This window comes from Hippopotamus amphibius, chromosome 7 (assembly GCF_030028045.1).
Source record: "Hippopotamus amphibius kiboko isolate mHipAmp2 chromosome 7, mHipAmp2.hap2, whole genome shotgun sequence".
In the NCBI taxonomy this organism is placed as follows: Eukaryota; Metazoa; Chordata; class Mammalia; order Artiodactyla; family Hippopotamidae; genus Hippopotamus; species Hippopotamus amphibius.
In genome coordinates this window covers 65,342,513-65,365,652 of record NC_080192.1, presented here as the reverse complement: position 1 = coordinate 65,365,652, position 23,140 = coordinate 65,342,513, and the positions used below count along the sequence as shown (strand labels likewise).

The window sequence follows — 23,140 nt, the reverse complement described above, 5'->3', positions numbered from 1 at the left end:
GACAATCATCACAACAAAATCTTCTTCCAACCATTTCCTCATTTTTTCCTCATATTTTTGCCACAGACTAATGACAATTGAGACACCATAACTGTTTAGAAACCTCTGCTCTTAAATTTCTGAAGAACTCACTCTGCATCGGTAATTCTCAATCAGAAGCAATTTTGCCTTTCCCCCTACCAATGAGATTTGACAAGTGAAGAGTGGAGAGGTTGCTATCGACATCCACCTCTGACAGGGTAAACACCAGAGCTTCTGCTAAATGTCCTGCATTGCACAGAACAGTCCCCTTAACCAAAGAATTATTGAGCCCAAAAGGACAACAGTGCTGGGGCTGAAAAACTGCTTGTTCAGAATAGGTCCTTCATTGACAGGGAAGGTAAAAGTCAGTACAAATTTCAGAAATAGTCAGCTGCTGGCGTTTGTTCCCTTACCCTCCCATGTCAGTAACCACCAGCCACTCTCTATCTGCACACCATTCTCATACTTTCATTGGGCTTATCACAGGATTAGTCCACTGGCATCCACACCAAGAAAACACTGCAACTGTAAGTTTAGGAATAAATTGATGCAGATACATTTCAAATATCAAATGTGTGTGCAAATTACCTTTTTAAATTGTAAACCTACAATGAATTAGCATTTGAAACAATTATTGAATAAATGAAATAATAAGGAAACAATTGAGTACTTTTTTCATTATTGAACTGAAATTCAAATAACAAAAGTTAACCATTTAAAAAAGGGAACAATTTAGCAGTATATAGTACATTAACAATATTAGGCCATCATTACCTTTATCTAGTTTCAAAACATTTTTCACCCCCAAAGCAGAACCTATTCAATTAAGAAGTTATTTCCCGTGTTCTCTTCCCCCTCCACCAGACCCAGGCAACAAAAATCTGCATTCTCTCTCTATTCGGGATATTTCATATAAATGGAATCATACAATATGTGATCTTCTGCCTGTGGCTTATTTCAGTTACCATGTTTTATAGGTTGATTCACATTGTCACATACATAAGTCATTCCTTTTCATAGCTGAATAATATACTTTATGGATATACCACGATTATCCATTCATCCACTGATAGAAAATTGGGCTGCCTACAATTTTTGGCTATTGTGAATCATGCAGTTATGAATGTGTGTACATGTACTTTTTGAGAACTTGTTTTTGATTCTTTTGGTTATATATTAAGTTGTGAAATTATTCAATCCTATGCTAAATTTATATTTAACTTTCTGAGAAACTGCCAAACTTTTCTACAGGAGCAAAACCATTCACTTCCATCAGCAGTTTTTGAGGGTTCCAATTTACCACATCCTTGCTAATACATTTAATTTTCTCTTATTTTGACTGTTATATCTTGGTGGATATACCTTACTGTTTTTTTGTTTTGTTTTGTTTTTGTTTTTTTTTTTTTTTACATTTTTTTTAAATTATTTTTTGGGGGGTACACCAGGTTCAATCATCTGTTTTTATACACATATCCCCGTATTCCCTCCCTTCCTTGACTACCCCCCCCTCGAGTCCCCCCCAACCTCCCCGCCCCAGTCCTCTAAGGCATCTTCCATCCTCGAGTTGGACTCCCTTTGTTGTACAACAACTTCCCACTGACTATTTTACAGTTGGTAGTATATATATGTCTGTGCTACTCTCTCGCTTCGTCTCAGTTTCCCCTTCACCCCCCGCCCCCTCCCATACCTCGAGTTCTCCAGTCCATTCTCTGTATCTGCTTCCTTGTTCTTGTCACTGAGTTCATCAGTACCATTTTTAGATTCCGTATATGTGAGTTAGCATACAATATTTGTCCTTCTCTTTCTGACTTACTTCACTCTGGATGACAGATTGTAGTTCTATCCACCTCATTACATATAGCTCCATCTCATCCCTTTTTATAGCTGAGTAATATTCCATTGTATATATATGCCACATCTTCTGTATCCATTCACTTGTTGATGGGCATTTAGGTTGCTTCCATGTCCTGACTATTGTAAATAGTGCTGCAATAAACATGATGGTACAAGTTTCTTTTGGGATTATGGTTTTCTTTGGGTATATGCCCAGTAGTGGGATGACTGGATCATATGGTAGTTCTATTTGTAGTTTTTTAAGGAACCTCCAAACTGTTTTCCATAGTGGCTGTACCAACTTACAGTCCCACCAACAGTGCAGGAGAGTTCCCTTTTCTCCACACCCTCTCCAACATTTGTGGTTTCCAGATTTTGTGATGATGGCCATTCTGATTGGTGTGAGGTGATACCTCATTGTGGCTTTGACTTGCATTTCTCTGATGATGAGTGATGTTGAGCATCTTTTCATGTGTGTGTTGGCCATCTGTATGTCTTCTTTGGAGAAATGTCTATTTAGGTCTTCTGCCCATCTGTGGATTGGGTTATTTGCTTTTTTGGTATTAAGCTGCATGAGCTGCTTGTATATTTTGGAGGTTAATCCTTTGTCCGTTGTTTCATAGGCAATTATTTTTTTTCCATTCTGAGGGTTGTCCTCTTGTCTTGTTTATGGTTTTTTTCACTGTGCAAAAGCTTTTAAGTTTCATGAGGTCCCATTTGTTTATTCTTGATTTGATTTCCATGATTGTAGGAGGTGGGTCAAAAAGGATCTTACTTCGATGGATGTCATAGAGTGTTCTGCCTATGTTTTCCTCCAGGAGTTTTATAGTGTCTGGCCTTACATGTAGGTCTTTAATCCATTTGGAGTTTCTTTTCGTGTATGGTGTTAGGAAGTGTTCTAATTTCATTCTTTTCCATGTTGCTGTCCAATTTTCCCAGCACCACTTATTGAAGAGGCTGTCTTTTTTCCATTGTATACTCGTGCCTCCTTTGTCAAAGATAAGGTGGCCATATGTGTTTGGGCTTACCTCTGAGTTCTCTATTCTATTCCATTGATCTTCCTTTCTATTTTTGTGCCAGTACCATACTGTCTTGATCACTATGGCCTTGTAGTATCGTTTGAAGTCAGGAAGCCTGATTCCACCAACTCCATTTTTCCTTCTCAAGATTGCTTTGGCTATTTGGGGTATTTTGTGTTTCCATACAAATCGTAAGATTTCTTGCTCTAGTTCTATGAAAAATGCCATTGGTAATTTGATGGGGATTGCATTGAATCTGTAAATTGCTTTGGGTAGTACAGTCATTTTCACAATGTTGATTCTTCCAATCCAGGAGCATGGTATGTCTCTCCATCTGTTTGTGTCATCTTTGATTTCTTTCATCAATGTCTTAAAGTTTTCTGCATACAGATCTTTTGCCTCCTTAGGCAGGTTTAGTCCTAGGTATTTGATTCTTTTGGTTGCAATGGTGAATGGGGGAGTTTCCTTAATTTCTCTTTCTGCTCTTTCGTTGTTAGTGTATAGGAATGCAAGAGATTTCTGTGCATTAATTTTGTATCCTGCTACTTTACTAAACTCATCAATTAGTGCTAGCAGTTTTCTGGTAGAGTCTTTAGGGTTTTCGATATATAATATCATGTCATCTGCAAAGAGTGACAATTTTACTTCTTCTTTTCCAATTTGGATTCCTTTTATTTCTTTCTCTTCTCTGATTGCTGTGGCTAAAACTTCCAAAACTATGTTGAATAATAGTGGTGAGAGTGGACACCCTTGTCTTGTTCCTGTTCTTAGAGGGAATTCTTCCAGTTTTTCCCCACTGAGAACGATGTTGGCTTTTGGTTTTTCATATATGGCTTTTATTATGTTGAGGTAATTTCCTTCTATGCCCATTTTCTGGAGAGTTTTTATCATAAATGGATGTTGAACTTTGTCAATAGCTTTTTCTGCATCTATTGAGATGATCATATGGTTTTTATCCTTCAATTTGTTGATATGATGTATCACGTTGATTGATTTGTGTATATTGAAGAATCCTTGCATCCCCCGGATAAACCCCACTTGATCATGGTGTATGATTTTTTAAATGTGCTGTTGGAGTCTGTTAGCTAGTATTTTGTTGAGGATTTTTGCATCTATATTCATCAGTGATATTGGTCTGTAGTTTTCTTTTTTTGTGACATCTTTGCCTGGTTTTGCTATCAGGGTGATGGTGGCCTCGTAGAATGAGTTTGGGAGTGTTCCGCCTTCTGCAATATTTTGGAAGAGTTTGAGAAGGATAGGTGTTAACTCTTCTCGAAATGTTTGATAGAATTCGCCCGTGAACCCATCTGGTCCTGGGCGTTTGTGTGTTGGGAGATTTTTAATCACTGTCTCAATTTCCGTACTTGTGATTGGTCTGTTCATGGTTTCTATTTCTTCCTGGTTCAGTCTTGGAAGATTGTATTTTTCTAAGAATGTATCCATTTCTTCCAGGTTATCCAATGTATTGGCATATAGTTGCTTGTAGTAGTCTCTCATGATGTTTTGTATTTCTGAGGTGTCCGTTGTGACTTCTTTTTCATTTCTAATTCTGTTGATTTGCATCTTGTCCCTTTTTTTCTTGATGAGTCTGGCTAATGGTTTATCAATTTTGTTAATCTTCTCAAAGAACCAGCTTTTAGTTTTATTTATTTTTCTTATGGTTTCTTTCCTTTCTTTTTCATTTATTTCTGCTCTGATCTTTATGATTTCTTTCCTTCTGCTCCCTTTGGGGTTTCTTTGTTCTTCTTTCTCTAATTGTTTTAGGTGTAAGGTTAGATTGTTTATTCAATCATTTTCTTGTTGCTTAAGGTAGGACTCTATTGCTATAAACTTCCCTCTTAGAACTGCTTTTGCTGCATCCCATAGGTTTTGCATTGTTGTGTTTTCATTGTCATTTGTTTCTAGATATTTTTTGATTTCCTCTTTGATTTCCTTAGTGATTCCTTGGTTGTTTAGGAGTGAATTGTTTAGCCTCCATGTGTTTGTATTTTTTGCAGTTTTTTTCCTGTAATTGATATCTAGTCTCATGGCGTTGTGGTCTGAGAAGATGCTTGATATGATTTCAATTTTCTTGAATTTGCTGAGGTTTGATTTGTGACCAAAGATGTGATCTATCCTAGAAAATGTTCTGTGTGCACTTGAGAAGAAAGTGTAGTCTGTCGTTTTTGGATGGAATGTCCTCTAAATATCAATGAAGTCGAGATGGTCTAATGTGTCATTTAAAGCTTGTGTGTCTTTATTTATTTTCTGTTTGGATGATCTGTCCATTGATGTAAGTGGGGTGTTCAAGTCTCCCACTATTATTGTGTTCCTGTCGATGTCCCCTTTTATAGCTGTTAGCATTTGCCTTATGTATTGAGGTGCTCCTATATTGGGGGCATAGATATTTACCATTGTGATATGTTCTTCTTGAATGGATCCCTTGATCATTATGTAGTGTCCTTCCTTGTCTCTTTTAATAGTCTTTACTTTCAAGTCTACTTTGTCTGATATGAGTATTGCTACTCCAGCTTTCTTTTGACTTCCATTTGCATGGAATATCTTTTCCCATCCCTTTACTTTCAGTCTATATGTATCCCTTGGTGTGAAGTGGGTTTCTTGTAGGCAGCATACAGAAGGGTCTTGTTTTTGTATCCATTCAGCCAGTCTGTGTCTTTTGGTTGGAGCATTTAATCCATTGACATTTAAGGTGATTATTGACATGTGTGTTCCGATTACCATTTTCTGAATTGTTTTGGGTTTGTATTTGTAGGTGTTTTCCTTTTCTTGTGTTTCCTACTTAGAGAAATTCCTTTAGCACTTGTTGTAAGGCTGGTTTGGTGGTGCTGAATTCTCTTCACTTTTGCTTGTCTGGAAAGCTTTTGATTTCTCCCTCAAATCTGAATGAGATTCTTGCTTGGTAGAGTATTCTTGGCTGTAGGTTTCTCTCTTTCAGGACTTTCAGTATATCCTGCCATTCCCTTCTGGCCTGCAGAGTTTCTGTAGAAAGGTCAGCTGTTATCCTTATGGGTTTTCCCTTATATGTTGTTTGTTGCTTTTCTCTTGCTGCTTTTAATAGTTTTTCTTTGTGTTTAATTGTTATTAGTTTGATTAATATGCGTCTTGGTGTATTTCTCCTTGGGTTTATTCTGTATGGTACTCTCTGTGCTTCTTGGACTTGGTGAATTATTTCCTTTCCCATGTTGGGGAAGTTTTCCACTAGAACCTCTTCAAATATTTTCTCAGACCCTTTCTTGTTTTCTTCTTCTTCTGGGATGCCTATCATTCGAATGTTGGTACGCTTAATGTTATCACTGAGGTCTCTGAGACTGTCTTCTAATCTTTTTATTCTTTTTTCTTTTTCCTGCTCTGTGGCGTTTATTTCCCCCATTCTATCTTCCAACTCACTTATTCGTTCTTCTCCCTCGTCATTCTGCTGGTTATAGCATCTAGAGTATTTTTAATTTCAGTTATTTTGTTATCCTTTGCTGTTTGTTTTTCTGAGTTCTTATGAACTGTTTCTTGTACTTTCTCTATTTTGTTACCAAGATTTTGTATCATTTTTACTATCATTACTCTAAATTCTTTTTCAGGCATTTTTCCTATTTCCTCCTCATTTATTTGGTCTTGTGGGCTTTTTTCCTGCTCCTTCGCCTGCATGGTGTTTCTTTGTTTCCTCTAGGTTGTCCAAACTTTTGGGGTTGCTTGTCCTGGTGATAGAGGTGTTTATAGAAGACTGTCCAAGCCTCAGACTAATGTCCAAGTATTGGATTAAACGAATATTAAGTCTAGGAAACACATACATGTATAAGACACACAAGTACTAAATCCATTAGGACATAAGGCTCTAGAAAGACCTGACAGAACCCCAGTGTGCTATCAGTACTTCAAAGAGAAACCCAACAGAAATTGACAACTGAAACAGAACAAATCAGAGACAAAAGCAAAAGCAAACAAACAAACAAATAACACCTTACACATACAAACATTAATCCAGGGAGATTTTGTAAGCTAGGATCAAATATAGAAAAGAGCAGGAGTACCACCAGAGAGAATGGAGATTCTCAGAATGTAATTAGACAACTGTACTAAGAACTAAGATAAAGTCAAAAGCCTAATATTAAATACCAAGGCAGTGTATCATCTGGAGAATAGAGCAAGGAGTCTGAGCAGACCGATAGTGTTGCTTATAAGTATGTTAAGATAAAATAAACTTAAAAAGGCTGGAAGAAAGGGGAACAGAAGAGCGTAATGTGGTTGGAAATATGCAAATAAAAAGAAAGGCATAGAAACGTATAAAAGATAGGGATGAAAGGAAAGTATGAGAGATATATTGTCCGTACTACCAAAAACTTAGCTAGATATAGAAGTATATAAAAGGGCAAAAAAAAAAAAAAAAAAGAATAAAAAATATCATTAAAAAATTATGTTATAAAACTTGTAGATCCCTTAGGGCTAAGATCGTATTTAATAAAGAAAAAAAGAAAAAGAAAAAAAAGAGAGAGAGAAAAAGAGAAAAAAAAAATCCAGAACTGATCCCAGAATGGACCAGTTCAATAGGTATTGATACCACTATTTCTGTTTCTTTAGCGTCTCAGCTGTAAGTGTCCTTCTCCTTGCCTTGGGTTTTTTTGCATTATTCTGTAACCAGCAGAGGTTCCTTTATTGTTCGTCTGTAAGCGTGGGTGTGTGGGGAGGGAGAGGATACAATAGTGTCTCCTTCTCTTGGGAGTGAGTGAGCAGTGGCGCACTGTTGTTTCAGTCGGGCTTGGAGGTGCCTGTTGCAGAGGGACGCTGGTGGCTCAGGCGTAAACAGACAGTCTTAGATTTGGGCCTCTCTCGGGTTTTTTTTTTTTGTTGCTGTTGTTGTTTTGTTTTGTTTTTTTTGTCTCCGCAGCCTCCCTGCTGCTGGCATTGCAAGGAGTTTTAATCTAGCCCCGCCCGAGCACCTGAGGGTGCTTGTTATCCCTGAGAGCCTTAGGTGGCCCTCAGGGCGTCTCTCCACTGCCTGTTGCAGAGGTGCTGAAAGAGAGAGAGAGGCTATGCAGGCGGCTCTTCCCCCCCCACCGCCCGTGAGCCTGCAGCCTCCAGCCGCCATCATGGCTGGGCAGCTCTCAGGGATGGGCACTCCTCTCCGCGGACCTCCTCCCTCCTGTCCTCTCGGTCCGTCACCCTACCGGCAACAATGTTTCTCACCCTGAACCAGCTCTCTGGTTCCCACGCTCCCGTTCCTGGACCCTCCGTTCAGCCACGGATCTATGTCTCAGTCCGGGAATTCTGAGCTGTGCTGCGGACCCTCCGTATGTTTCTCACTCCCTCCCATCTGCCACAGCTCCACTGCTTCACCCTCTTTGAGCCATCGTAGATGCCTCCCTACCGGCTATGTCCGGCTCCCCACAGTCCTTTCTGGTGTCCGAGGCCATCTGCTGGTGTTCAGCTGGTTCTCTGTGGGAATTACTGTGTCCTTCCGTGCATTCCCAATGCATCTGTGGAGAGGGATGCACTCCACGTCTCTCTACTTCGCCGCCATCTTTTTTTTTCTCCCTCCTTACTGTCTTTTGATTTGTATTTTGCTAATGACTAATAATGTTGAACAGATTTTCATGTGCTTGCTGACCTTTTGTATATCTTCTTTAGAGAAATGTTTATTGAAGTCCTTTGTTCATTTTTAAGTTTGTCTTTTTGTTCTTGAGTTGTAAGTATTTTTTATATATTCTGGATATTATACACTTATCAGATATATAATTTGTTAATATTTTCTGCCATTATGTAGATTTTCTACTCACTTCTTAATAGTATCTTTTGATAATTTTTTTTTTTGATGAAGCCCAATTCATCTATTTTTCCTTTTGCTGCTCATGCTTTTGGTATCATATCTAAGAATTCATCACCAAACCCAATGTCATGATCATTTACCCCTATGTGTCTTTACAAGAGTTTTATGGTTTCAGATTTTATATTTAGGTCTTTTATCCGTCTTTGTTTAATTTTGTATATGGTATCAGGTAGGAGTCCAGCTTTATCCTTTTGCATATGGATGTATAGTTTTCCAGCAGTTGAAGAGACTATTCTTTCCTCATTGAATAGATGGCACTTTTGTCAAAATTAAATTGGTCAGAGATGTATGGGTTTGTTTCTGTACTCTCAGTTCTATTCCATAGATCAGCATGTCTATCTTATGCCACTACTACACTGTTTTGGTTATTATAGATTTATGATAAATTTTGAAGTCAGGAAGCATGAGGTGAGTATCTTTATATGCATGGTGCTATGTGAGGTACTGTGTAAAAGTTAAAAGAGATGAAAACCTAGTATCTGTCTTTTTGGGGAAACTGTAAAAAATAAATTAAAAGTATAAATGCCAGGTAACATACAGCTAAATACCAAACTGTGTTGCTCTTATATTAAAAATTATATAGAGTCAGATAATAGAAAGGCACAGTAAGCCAAAATGTTTTAGCGTATTATTGGTGAATTGGGAACTGGCATCCACCTTTAAGGAAAGGTTAGAATTTATATGATGAAACAGAAGAACATGGATTAAAATGTTTGTAAATGCTTACATTTCACTTTCTCCATATCTTTTCTAGCTCAACATGACCTGCTACTATTCTGGCTTTTATGTACTAGGAATCTGACAAATAAATAATTAACATCAGGAAAGTTAGTTTCTTTTGAACTATGCAGACGATTGAGTAGTACTGAGTCTTAGATACTAAAGATCAATGAATATTGCCAATATTGGTGGTATAATCAAGAATGCCTTCCCATCAAGCCCTGATTCACTCTTCAAGACCCCCATTCTTCCCTGGCATTGCTGGCAAACTCAGTGTTCCCCCAGGTTTCTTCTCTAATTATTCTTGTTTGCTGTGAAGGACTTCATTTTTTTTTTTCTCTCTCTTTTTTTTTTTTTTTAAATGGAATGCTTCATGAATTTGCATGTCATCTTTGTGTCGGGTCCATACTAATTTTCTCTGTATCATTCCAATTTTAGTATATGTGCTGCCGAAGTGAGCACCAGGACTTCACTTTGTGCAAGCTCTCTGATCCTAACATATCATAGTAAGAGAGCAAGGGATGACACATATGAGTCAAAATGGTCTGTGAATTTGTTTTTTTTTTTTTCTTTTTTTTAAGAAAAAAAGGTGACCAGCAAATTCCGCCTCCCCCAATTTTTTATTTTACCTCCCAATGTGTGGTTAAATTATGGCCGGTTTCTTCTGTTATCTTTGACTTTTTTTTTTTTTTTCTTTCTTTCTTTCTTTCTTTCTTTCTTTCTTTCTTTCTTTCTTTCTTTCTTTCTTTCTCTCTCTTTCTTTCTTTCTCCCTCCCTCCCCTTCCTTGGCCCCTTTCTTCTTCTTCTTGCTCTTCTTCTTCTCCTCCTCCTTCTTCTCCTTCTCCCTCTCTCTCTCTCTCTCTTTCTCTCTCATCCTCTCTCCTCCCCACCTACTTCCTCCCTCCTTTCTTTCCTCCCTCCCTGCTTTCCTGCTGCCGTCTTGCCTTTCTTCTTTCCTCTTTACTTTTGGAATTCACTTGCCTCCCCATGCATACCCTTGCTTCTACCACTGCTCTGGGGCTTCTTATTTTCTCACTCACATAGGGGTGGTTAAAACACAGATTTCAAATAATTCTTTCTTCCCTGTGTTTTCTAAGAAAGTTATTAGAAAATGTAGGTTCATGTGACAATTATGGCATGCTATCCTCAACCAGTCATTTTTTGTGCCACATTTTGGAGACTCAGCAGAATTGTTTTCACTTTAGTCTATATCAAAGTCCCCAACTTTTCTTCTAAAAAATGATGGAGAGAGCCATTGATGTCAGTCATGGCCTTGACTATGCAGCATCCCTGAGAATAAGTGTATTTCTTAAACTGATTCTGGGACTCACAGAACCAAGGAAAGTTTTGAGCTATATAAGACAGGCTGTCTCACACTCAAAACCAAATCAAAAAGAAAAATAAGAAGAAAATACAGAGAGGATTCAGTCAACGGATTTATGGCCGCCCAGTCTTGGAAGTAAAATTTGAAAAATCAGTCACCAAACTTGTTCAGCTTTCTTTTTAAGTTCTAAATATTTTCTTACCAATGGATACTACTAGTCTATTTTCTATCTTGAGGGAGAAATAAATATGCATAAATGTGTAGGGGGGTGTGAATACATCTGTGTGTGATATACCTATTAAATTAAATGTCCCTGAGTTGAGCTTTTTCAAACCAACAGTGAAAGCAGCTAGGTTAATAAAAATGTGAATTCCAAAAGAAACAGTTTTACCTAAGACTCAGATAGTTGAAGGGAGAGTCTTCCTAAGGAATGTATTTAAAAACTCCATTCTGGCATTTACTTGAATTTGTATGATAATAATTAACAAGCAGAATTGGTCTTCTCTTACTTGACAGATAGCCATGTGAATATCCAAAGACAGTCTCATAACCATGAGCTGTGTAAAAGTGTGTACATTTAGAATGGATTATAAACATCTTGGGCAGCTTTGGTCCTTAGAGGCTATGGAGGGCTGATGGAACAGAAAGGGAGCACCGATTTATTGTAATGCAAAATAGTATACCAGTGGTGTCTGTTATCCAGCTCTGGAAATACAGAACTAATCTAAGGCAGAGACTCCTGAGGATTATACACTAGCTGCAAGCATAGACAGAATGTTTGATGCCACCTTGTTTTCTGTAATTCCTGCATCCACACATAATCGAATATCATGCTGCTGTTGTAGAGGCACAAAGGCAGCCCCTCCATGCCTGTAGCAGTAGGTGATGTTAGGTGCTTTGAAACTGCACTGCCACATCTTAGTAAACTCATCTGTGCTTTAGTCATCAGTAGAGAAGACTGCCTCTCTTGGTTAGTTTCTCTCCATTGTAATTTACCCTTTTTTATTTGAACTATCTGTGTGGATTTGACAAAACTGCTAAACCTCTCTGAATCTTAGGTTGCTTAGCTGTAAACTGAGAAACTTCACCGTGATGCTATTTAAAGCTGAAACACAGGTAAAATCCTGTGTAACTCTTCTATTACCAGGGAAATGAGGCAACACTGTGTTGCAAAAAATTTAATTAAAATTGAATTCAAAACTTACCAATGAGAATGAATAGCCAGGTCTTGTGGCATAATTTTCACGGTTTAGTGGAGCTGACTGCCTTGAAAAGATATTCTATCTCACTGCTGTGCCACAGCACTTTCTATATTGTTGAATAGGTATTCTATGTCCATTCTGTGCAATACAGCTGCCATTAGCACCTGTGGCTAGTAAGTCCTTAAAATGTGGCTAGTGTGAATGAGAAACTAATTTTTTAATGTAAGATAATTAAAATGAAATTGAAATAGCTACATGTGGTCAATGGCTACTGTGTTGGACACCACAGATTCTAGCCTATATCTCAAAAATCTTGATACTACATGCAATTATGAAGCAACTGTTTGTGTAGTATCTTCTCAACCATAGTTAAAAAACAAACAAACAAACAAGGAACACTTAGGATCTTAGTTTCCCCAATTTATCTTCTTACTGTTGTTTAGTATCTCTATATGCCAGGGACTGTGGTAAGGACTTGATGTAGTATGTTATTTAAGACATGGTGCATGGTCCTCAGGTAGTTTTTCCTGCTAATAATGACAGGAATGCTAATTAAAGATCTTTTGACACTCTTGTGTTTCTCCATACAGGAAAGCACAGGGTGCTATTGGAAGACAGAGAAAGGCATTTACATCTGACTAAAAGGAAATGCTTCCCCAAAGAGGTGACATTTAAATTGAGTTTGAGAAATAAAAAGAAGTAATGGGATACAATCTATAGAAAAACTATCAGCAATAAACACTTCAAATTTCTGGATAAAATAGAACAAGATAGTTTTAATAGAATAATGATACTTACAAGAGAAAAAGAAATAAGAAAAGGAACTTCTCAGCTTTCAAAAAGGAAAGGAAACTGACAACTGGCATAGTAAATACATTTACAAACACTGCAAATGGGCTATATTCACCCTGGAGGTTATTCCTTTTTGTAGTCTAGAATCTTGGGGTTTGAAATCTCCTCTGGATACTACACAAGGTCACTGGAGTGGAAACAGAGACCTCCACAAAAGCAGCAACCTGTAGTAAAGGGCTACACCCTCGATGAAAGGTCTTTGACCTTTCAGAGACTTAACTAAGCACTGTCTCTAAGGCAGTGCTTCTGAGACTTTGCTGCACACTAGCATCACCTGGTGGGGTGGAAAAACAAACACACAAGACAGGAGCAAAAAACAGGGATGCCAAGGCTATTTCACAGGGACTAATTAAATCAGAATCTCTGTGGGCATCCATACTTATTTAAAGCTCCACAGGCACTTCCAAAGTGCAACAAAGTTTGAGAACTGCTTTTGTGCCGAGACCAGCTCGGCGACTCGAGGTGAGTGACGGGTGCCGCAAGCTTGAAGAAGACACAGACACAGACTGAAGAGAAAAGTGGGACCGGGGGGCTCAAGACCTCTCGGATCAAGAGCCCCGCTGACTCATCCCAGGCTGCTTTTATTGAGTTCGTGGGCTAACATTCTCAGGTTACACTCATAAACAGTCAAAAGCCTCACATGATTGAGGCAATTATCTTTGTTTACTTCCTGGGTCCGAGTTGAGCAGGTGTGGATTTGAGCTGGGGGTGGAGAGCAAAACAGCCCTGGGGGCAGGAGACCTCTCTCAGATATTAGGGGTCTGTGCCCCACCCGTGTTGGCCCCTCTGCGACTGTGCCTGTCTTAGGTTGTTCCTCCCTTGAGGAATCTTACCCGTCTCTGGCTAACCAGTCATCCTCCAGGGCCAAACACGGTGATATAAGGAAGGTTCTATGCACCAACTCTGTTGGCCCCTCTGCGGCTGTGCCTGTCTTAGGTTGTTCCTCCTCTGAGGAATCTTACCCGTCTTTGGCTAACCAGCCATCCCTCAGGACCAAACAGGGTGATATTAGTCTCCACGCCCCGCACCCTCAGCTCCTCCACTGCTCAAGAATCCCATCGCTTGGCCCACATCAAAAAGGTTCCAGAATGTCTTCCCACATCTCCCCCTTTTTGTTTTCGTAGGAGAAGATAAGCCTGTAGGAGAAGATAAGCCTATTGGAGTTATTTTTCTGTCAATCCTTGGAGCGTTCCTCCTGTGCACCTGAGAACTTAAACATAGGATAATTAAAAGACAACAAAAAGTATCAAAATGCTTAGGAGACTGCTATTCATGCCTTTTATCCAATCCAATGGATGCAATGCTTTTAATCCATCAGCTATACTTTGTAAAGTAGTAAATTTGGTGTAGAGACTGCAAAAATCATATTGCATGCCAGTTATTTTAGTTTGTAATTGTTGTATGTCCAGTGTGAGACCATCCGCTCCATATCCCAGCCGATGTGTCACTGGCATCATGGCCATTCCAGATTTGTAATGTTCTTAAACTTAAAGGAAGTTTCCATATTTCTGTTTGAGCTCTGCCATTCTCTAATTGAGGCCAAGGAAGTATTAATCCAATCCTAAGCCATAAGATGGGATAGGGCGAGTGCATGGCAATATTGGTATATGCCATTACAACCTTTTATAGGGATTGCAGGAGGAGTTTTTTTGGTGTAAACCATTAGAGACTGCATACCCCTTAGGGGACCAGTTTCATACTGTTCCATAGGAACCATTAAGTAGTATCACACCCTCCGTCCCACAGCAAACATCCCAAAGAATCTGATCTTGTCTGTCAGCCCATATCCGTTTTATTTTACACAAAGGTCTATCAGGGATGGCATAATTAGTAAACTTAGTCTCCAAAGCTCAAACCTGAAGACAAATGTACAAAGTTCATCTCCGGAGATTCTACATCCCATTCAAGATGGCGTTTCTTTGGAACGCTCATGATATGGCTTAATTCTCCGAGATGGAATCCACACAGGTTCCAGGCCTTGTCCTGGTGACACACAAGCAAACCCTCTTCCCCATGTGATTAACCTTCCTGATGACCAGATATTAGTCAATGGGTCCTGCCACCATATCAGCGGCTGTGCATCATTAAAATGAGTCACATTCCTAGATGAGGCTCGAAAATGCCTCTCAGCTGCTGTATCTGTAGCCTGTGCAGATACATTCAAAAAATTAATAGTAAATAAGGCTTTATTTAAAATTGTTTGTTGCCCTTGGGTGATTCCCCCTTTTTGTTTTTGGAGCATGTTTTTAAGTAGTTGGTTTGCTCTTTCAACTATTGCTTGTCCCTGGGGGTTGTAAGGAAGTCCTGTAGAATGTGATATAGACCACATATCAAGGTAGAATCCATTGAGTTCTCTTAAGAAACTGCAAAATGGGATTTTTCGGATAGTGATTATCAATTTTTCCAATATAATCAGCAAAGGCAATTTGCCAACTTACACAATTTTGGAAACAAGCCTGAATTTCTTTAGTAGTTAAATTAATAATTATATGTGAAGGGTCAGTTCCAATTAAATGCTTACTTCGAGTTCTTCCCTTCAGAACCAACTGAGTTAATAATTCTAAATAAGGTGACAAGGATTTTACCACAGTATTTGCTAAAAACAACCATTCCACAATTCCTTCATTTTGCATTAATATCCCTGTAGGTGAATGAGGAGAAGGTAATATAATTAATTGCAATGGCTGATTAACAGTTACTCTCTGTAATTGAGAAGAATGAATTTTACTTTCTACAAGTTTTAGTTCCTCTAAAGCAGCTGATGTTAAAGTTCTTGGACTATTTAATTTTGAATCTCCTTTTAACAAAGCAAATAGGTTAGACAATGCATAGGTGGGGATCCCTATGCATGGGCAGAGCCAATTAATATCTCCTAGGAGTTTTTGCAAATCATTAAGAGTTTGGATTTGATCTGACCTCAGTTCCACCTTTTGTGGTCTAATAGTTGTTCTATCAACTATTGTGCCCAAATATTGATATGGGCTATGCATCTGTACCTTTTCTGGAGCTATTTTAAGTCCTGCTCTATCAAGGCAAAGCTGAGTAAGTAAATCTTGATTAGGAGCAGCACATAAGATATCATCCATGTAATGGATAAGATAACAATTAGGAAATTCTAGTCGTACTGGTTCAAGGGCTTTAGCAACAAAATTCTGGCAAATAGTAGGGCTATTCAACATGCCTTGAGGTGACACCTTCCATTGAAACCTTTTTCGAGGTTCTTTATTATTTAGTGCAGGCACAGAAAAAGCAAATTTTTCTTTATCCTTGGGATGTAATGGAATGGTGAAAAAGCAGTCTTTCAGATCAATAACTATCAAAGGCCAATTAGCAGGGATCATATTAGGTGATGGGAGGCCTGGTTGTAAGGCCCCCATTGGTTGTATAACTGCATTGACTGCTCTGAGATCTGTTAATAAACGCCATTTACCAGTTTTTTTCTTTATTGGAAATACTGGAGAGTTCCATGGGCTAAAAGATTCTTCAATATGACCTTTTTCTAACTGTTCAGTCACGAATTCTGTTAGAGCTTCTAACTTTTCTATGGTTAAAGGCCACTGCTCAACCCATACAGGTGTATCAGTTTTCCAGGTCAATGGGATTGGTGCTGGGGGAAGCAGTAAGCTTTTACGAACAGTGGCCACTAGTGAAAAGACTGATATCCAAGACCTTCTCTATTTGCATTACCTTCAGCTGGAATGGGAAATAGTTTCCCTTGATGATATTTACCAAAACCTAACCCTGGCTGATGTCCTTGATTTACTAGCATTTCTTGACTTTGCATACTATAAGTATCTATCTTTGGGATGTGGATTTCAGCCTTCCACTGTTGCAATAAATCCCTTCCCCATAAATTAATTGGAAGGTCTGCTATATAGGGTTGGCTGCCCATCTGGGCCAATATAAGGCAATATTTTAGCACTTTGCTGGCTGGCTGCCCATCTGGGCCAATACAAGGCAATATTTTAGCACTTTGCTGCAAGCCATGAGCTCTACCTAAACCTACCACTGTAATGTCTGCAGGACAAGTAGGCCAGCGAGAAGGCCAATGATTACTGCTTATAATTGAAACATCAGCACCTGTGTCTATTAATCCTCTAAAAGCTTTTCCATTTATAGTTATTGAGCACGTCGGGCGTGTTTCTAAAATTTTTTCAGAGAGGAAAACTCCAGCCTCTCCTGTGCTTCCAAAGCCTTTCATTCTCCTTACTTTTGTACTATTGCCAATCTTATAATATGGCAGAATAAGCAACTGTGCTATTCTATCACCTGGATGGGCTTTCCATGGAACCGAAGTTGATATCATCACTTTAATTTCTCCAGTATAATCATTATCAATCACTTCAGTATGAATTCTAATTCCTTTTGATTTTTCAGTTTCGTTTGGCACTGCACAAGCCCATCGGTCCTCTGATGGACCGGCTTCTTCATCAAAGCTATCATTTGAGCCCTCAGGAGCCCATAGAGGCTCTAATAGAGGCTCTAATACTGACTTAATCAGAGACCACATTTGACCAAACAGAACCTGGTACGGGAGTCCCTTTAGAATGCAATTTTTTAAGTTTGCTCCCAACCTTATCCCCAAGTACATAAACCCAGTGTTAGCCTAAAGAAGGAAACCACATACAGTATTCTCAACTATTTACAGAATTTCTAACAATCGACCTTCACTTGCTTTTTACAAGACCTTCACTTGCTTTTTACTCCACCTGCCCTTAGGAGCTGCCGTAACAGGCATACATCTGGTCAATATTAATCTAAACTTTTATTTCCCATATTTTACCCCGAACATAGACTACCCAAGAGATTTACTTACTGGCAGGATTTTTTCAGAGGCCTCTTACTCTCCTCTTGGGGGCTTCACGGCACTTCCCAATTCTTTACTTTTATCAATTTCACTTTCTGTGAACCTTCGTCACTCAAGCCTTTCGAGCCCCACGTTGGGCGCCACTTGCCGAGACCAGCTCGGCGACTCGAGGTGAGTGACGGGTGCCGCAAGCTTGAAGAAGACACAGACACAGACTGAAGAGAAAAGTGGGACCGGGGGGCTCAAGACCTCTCGGATCAAGAGCCCCGCTGACTCATCCCAGGCTGCTTTTATTGAGTTCGTGGGCTAACATTCTCAGGTTACACTCATAAACAGTCAAAAGCCTCACATGATTGAGGCAATTATCTTTGTTTACTTCCTGGGTCCGAGTTGAGCAGGTGTGGATTTGAGCTGGGGGTGGAGAGCAAAACAGCCCTGGGGGCAGGAGACCTCTCTCAGATATTAGGGGTCTGTGCCCCACCCGTGTTGGCCCCTCTGCGACTGTGCCTGTCTTAGGTTGTTCCTCCCTTGAGGAATCTTACCCGTCTCTGGCTAACCAGTCATCCTCCAGGGCCAAACACGGTGATATAAGGAAGGTTCTATGCACCAACTCTGTTGGCCCCTCTGCGGCTGTGCCTGTCTTAGGTTGTTCCTCTTCTGAGGAATCTTACCCGTCTTTGGCTAACCAGCCATCCCTCAGGACCAAACAGGGTGATATTAGTCTCCACGCCCCGCACCCTCAGCTCCTCCACTGCTCAAGAATCCCATCGCTTGGCCCACATCAAAAAGGTTCCAGAATGTCTTCCCACATCTCCCCCTTTTTGTTTTCGTAGGAGAAGATAAGCCTGTAGGAGAAGATAAGCCTATTGGAGTTATTTTTCTGTCAATCCTTGGAGCGTTCCTCCTGTGCACCTGAGAACTTAAACATAGGATAATTAAAAGACAACAAAAAGTATCAAAATGCTTAGGAGACTGCTATTCATGCCTTTTATCCAATCCAATGGATGCAATGCTTTTAATCCATCAGCTATACTTTGTAAAGTAGTAAATTTGGTGTAGAGACTGCAAAAATCATATTGCATGCCAGTTATTTTAGTTTGTAATTGTTGTATGTCCAGTGTGAGACCATCCGCTCCATATCCCAGCCGATGTGTCACTGGCATCATGGCCATTCCAGATTTGTAATGTTCTTAAACTTAAAGGAAGTTTCCATATTTCTGTTTGAGCTCTGCCATTCTCTAATTGAGGCCAAGGAAGTATTAATCCAATCCTAAGCCATAAGATGGGATAGGGCGAGTGCATGGCAATATTGGTATATGCCATTACAACCTTTTATAGGGATTGCAGGAGGAGTTTTTTTGGTGTAAACCATTAGAGACTGCATACCCCTTAGGGGACCAGTTTCATACTGTTCCATAGGAACCATTAAGTAGTATCACACCCTCCGTCCCACAGCAAACATCCCAAAGAATCTGATCTTGTCTGTCAGCCCATATCCGTTTTATTTTACACAAAGGTCTATCAGGGATGGCATAATTAGTAAACTTAGTCTCCAAAGCTCAAACCTGAAGACAAATGTACAAAGTTCATCTCCGGAGATTCTACATCCCATTCAAGATGGCGTTTCTTTGGAACGCTCATGATATGGCTTAATTCTCCGAGATGGAATCCACACAGGTTCCAGGCCTTGTCCTGGTGACACACAAGCAAACCCTCTTCCCCATGTGATTAACCTTCCTGATGACCAGATATTAGTCAATGGGTCCTGCCACCATATCAGCGGCTGTGCATCATTAAAATGAGTCACATTCCTAGATGAGGCTCGAAAATGCCTCTCAGCTGCTGTATCTGTAGCCTGTGCAGATACATTCAAAAAATTAATAGTAAATAAGGCTTTATTTAAAATTGTTTGTTGCCCTTGGGTGATTCCCCCTTTTTGTTTTTGGAGCATGTTTTTAAGTAGTTGGTTTGCTCTTTCAACTATTGCTTGTCCCTGGGGGTTGTAAGGAAGTCCTGTAGAATGTGATATAGACCACATATCAAGGTAGAATCCATTGAGTTCTCTTAAGAAACTGCAAAATGGGATTTTTCGGATAGTGATTATCAATTTTTCCAATATAATCAGCAAAGGCAATTTGCCAACTTACACAATTTTGGAAACAAGCCTGAATTTCTTTAGTAGTTAAATTAATAATTATATGTGAAGGGTCAGTTCCAATTAAATGCTTACTTCGAGTTCTTCCCTTCAGAACCAACTGAGTTAATAATTCTAAATAAGGTGACAAGGATTTTACCACAGTATTTGCTAAAAACAACCATTCCACAATTCCTTCATTTTGCATTAATATCCCTGTAGGTGAATGAGGAGAAGGTAATATAATTAATTGCAATGGCTGATTAACAGTTACTCTCTGTAATTGAGAAGAATGAATTTTACTTTCTACAAGTTTTAGTTCCTCTAAAGCAGCTGATGTTAAAGTTCTTGGACTATTTAATTTTGAATCTCCTTTTAACAAAGCAAATAGGTTAGACAATGCATAGGTGGGGATCCCTATGCATGGGCAGAGCCAATTAATATCTCCTAGGAGTTTTTGCAAATCATTAAGAGTTTGGATTTGATCTGACCTCAGTTCCACCTTTTGTGGTCTAATAGTTGTTCTATCAACTATTGTGCCCAAATATTGATATGGGCTATGCATCTGTACCTTTTCTGGAGCTATTTTAAGTCCTGCTCTATCAAGGCAAAGCTGAGTAAGTAAATCTTGATTAGGAGCAGCACATAAGATATCATCCATGTAATGGATAAGATAACAATTAGGAAATTCTAGTCGTACTGGTTCAAGGGCTTTAGCAACAAAATTCTGGCAAATAGTAGGGCTATTCAACATGCCTTGAGGTGACACCTTCCATTGAAACCTTTTTCGAGGTTCTTTATTATTTAGTGCAGGCACAGAAAAAGCAAATTTTTCTTTATCCTTGGGATGTAATGGAATGGTGAAAAAGCAGTCTTTCAGATCAATAACTATCAAAGGCCAATTAGCAGGGATCATATTAGGTGATGGGAGGCCTGGTTGTAAGGCCCCCATTGGTTGTATAACTGCATTGACTGCTCTGAGATCTGTTAATAAACGCCATTTACCAGTTTTTTTCTTTATTGGAAATACTGGAGAGTTCCATGGGCTAAAAGATTCTTCAATATGACCTTTTTCTAACTGTTCAGTCACGAATTCTGTTAGAGCTTCTAACTTTTCTATGGTTAAAGGCCACTGCTCAACCCATACAGGTGTATCAGTTTTCCAGGTCAATGGGATTGGTGCTGGGGGAAGCAGTAAGCTTTTACGAACAGTGGCCACTAGTGAAAAGACTGATATCCAAGACCTTCTCTATTTGCATTACCTTCAGCTGGAATGGGAAATAGTTTCCCTTGATGATATTTACCAAAACCTAACCCTGGCTGATGTCCTTGATTTACTAGCATTTCTTGACTTTGCATACTATAAGTATCTATCTTTGGGATGTGGATTTCAGCCTTCCACTGTTGCAATAAATCCCTTCCCCATAAATTAATTGGAAGGTCTGCTATATAGGGTTGGCTGCCCATCTGGGCCAATATAAGGCAATATTTTAGCACTTTGCTGGCTGGCTGCCCATCTGGGCCAATACAAGGCAATATTTTAGCACTTTGCTGCAAGCCATGAGCTCTACCTAAACCTACCACTGTAATGTCTGCAGGACAAGTAGGCCAGCGAGAAGGCCAATGATTACTGCTTATAATTGAAACATCAGCACCTGTGTCTATTAATCCTCTAAAAGCTTTTCCATTTATAGTTATTGAGCACGTCGGGCGTGTTTCTAAAATTTTTTCAGAGAGGAAAACTCCAGCCTCTCCTGTGCTTCCAAAGCCTTTCATTCTCCTTACTTTTGTACTATTGCCAATCTTATAATATGGCAGAATAAGCAACTGTGCTATTCTATCACCTGGATGGGCTTTCCATGGAACCGAAGTTGATATCATCACTTTAATTTCTCCAGTATAATCATTATCAATCACTTCAGTATGAATTCTAATTCCTTTTGATTTTTCAGTTTCGTTTGGCACTGCACAAGCCCATCGGTCCTCTGATGGACCGGCTTCTTCATCAAAGCTATCATTTGAGCCCTCAGGAGCCCATAGAGGCTCTAATAGAGGCTCTAATACTGACTTAATCAGAGACCACATTTGACCAAACAGAACCTGGTACGGGAGTCCCTTTAGAATGCAATTTTTTAAGTTTGCTCCCAACCTTATCCCCAAGTACATAAACCCAGTGTTAGCCTAAAGAAGGAAACCACATACAGTATTCTCAACTATTTACAGAATTTCTAACAATCGACCTTCACTTGCTTTTTACAAGACCTTCACTTGCTTTTTACTCCACCTGCCCTTAGGAGCTGCCGTAACAGGCATACATCTGGTCAATATTAATCTAAACTTTTATTTCCCATATTTTACCCCGAACATAGACTACCCAAGAGATTTACTTACTGGCAGGATTTTTTCAGAGGCCTCTTACTCTCCTCTTGGGGGCTTCACGGCACTTCCCAATTCTTTACTTTTATCAATTTCACTTTCTGTGAACCTTCGTCACTCAAGCCTTTCGAGCCCCACGTTGGGCGCCACTTGCCGAGACCAGCTCGGCGACTCGAGGTGAGTGACGGGTGCCGCAAGCTTGAAGAAGACACAGACACAGACTGAAGAGAAAAGTGGGACCGGGGGGCTCAAGACCTCTCGGATCAAGAGCCCCGCTGACTCATCCCAGGCTGCTTTTATTGAGTTCGTGGGCTAACATTCTCAGGTTACACTCATAAACAGTCAAAAGCCTCACATGATTGAGGCAATTATCTTTGTTTACTTCCTGGGTCCGAGTTGAGCAGGTGTGGATTTGAGCTGGGGGTGGAGAGCAAAACAGCCCTGGGGGCAGGAGACCTCTCTCAGATATTAGGGGTCTGTGCCCCACCCGTGTTGGCCCCTCTGCGACTGTGCCTGTCTTAGGTTGTTCCTCCCTTGAGGAATCTTACCCGTCTCTGGCTAACCAGTCATCCTCCAGGGCCAAACACGGTGATATAAGGAAGGTTCTATGCACCAACTCTGTTGGCCCCTCTGCGGCTGTGCCTGTCTTAGGTTGTTCCTCCTCTGAGGAATCTTACCCGTCTTTGGCTAACCAGCCATCCCTCAGGACCAAACAGGGTGATATTAGTCTCCACGCCCCGCACCCTCAGCTCCTCCACTGCTCAAGAATCCCATCGCTTGGCCCACATCAAAAAGGTTCCAGAATGTCTTCCCACACTTTTGGAGATGCTCTTTGAGAATTTATAGCCCCATGTATCACACAAAGTGGGGATTTAAATTTATTCTGATGCCTTTCTGAATGGATACAAAAACAAGACCCACACATATATTGTCTACAAGAGACCGATTTCAGATCTAGGGACACATACAGACTGAAAGTGAAAGGATGGAAAAAGATATTACATGCAAATGGAAATCAAAAGAAAGCTGGAGTAGCA

The 23,140-nt window shown here is 39.8% G+C and overlaps 1 non-coding gene across 1 annotated transcript; it reads right to left on the bottom strand.

Annotated features, from left to right (window-relative positions):
* Nucleotides 1-9,763: 9,763 nt before the first annotated feature.
* On the bottom strand, nt 9,764-9,870 carry LOC130857885 (U6 spliceosomal RNA). The gene has a single exon (XR_009054887.1). It is a non-coding gene; the product is annotated as a U6 spliceosomal RNA (small nuclear RNA).
* Nucleotides 9,871-23,140: the final 13,270 nt, after the last annotated feature.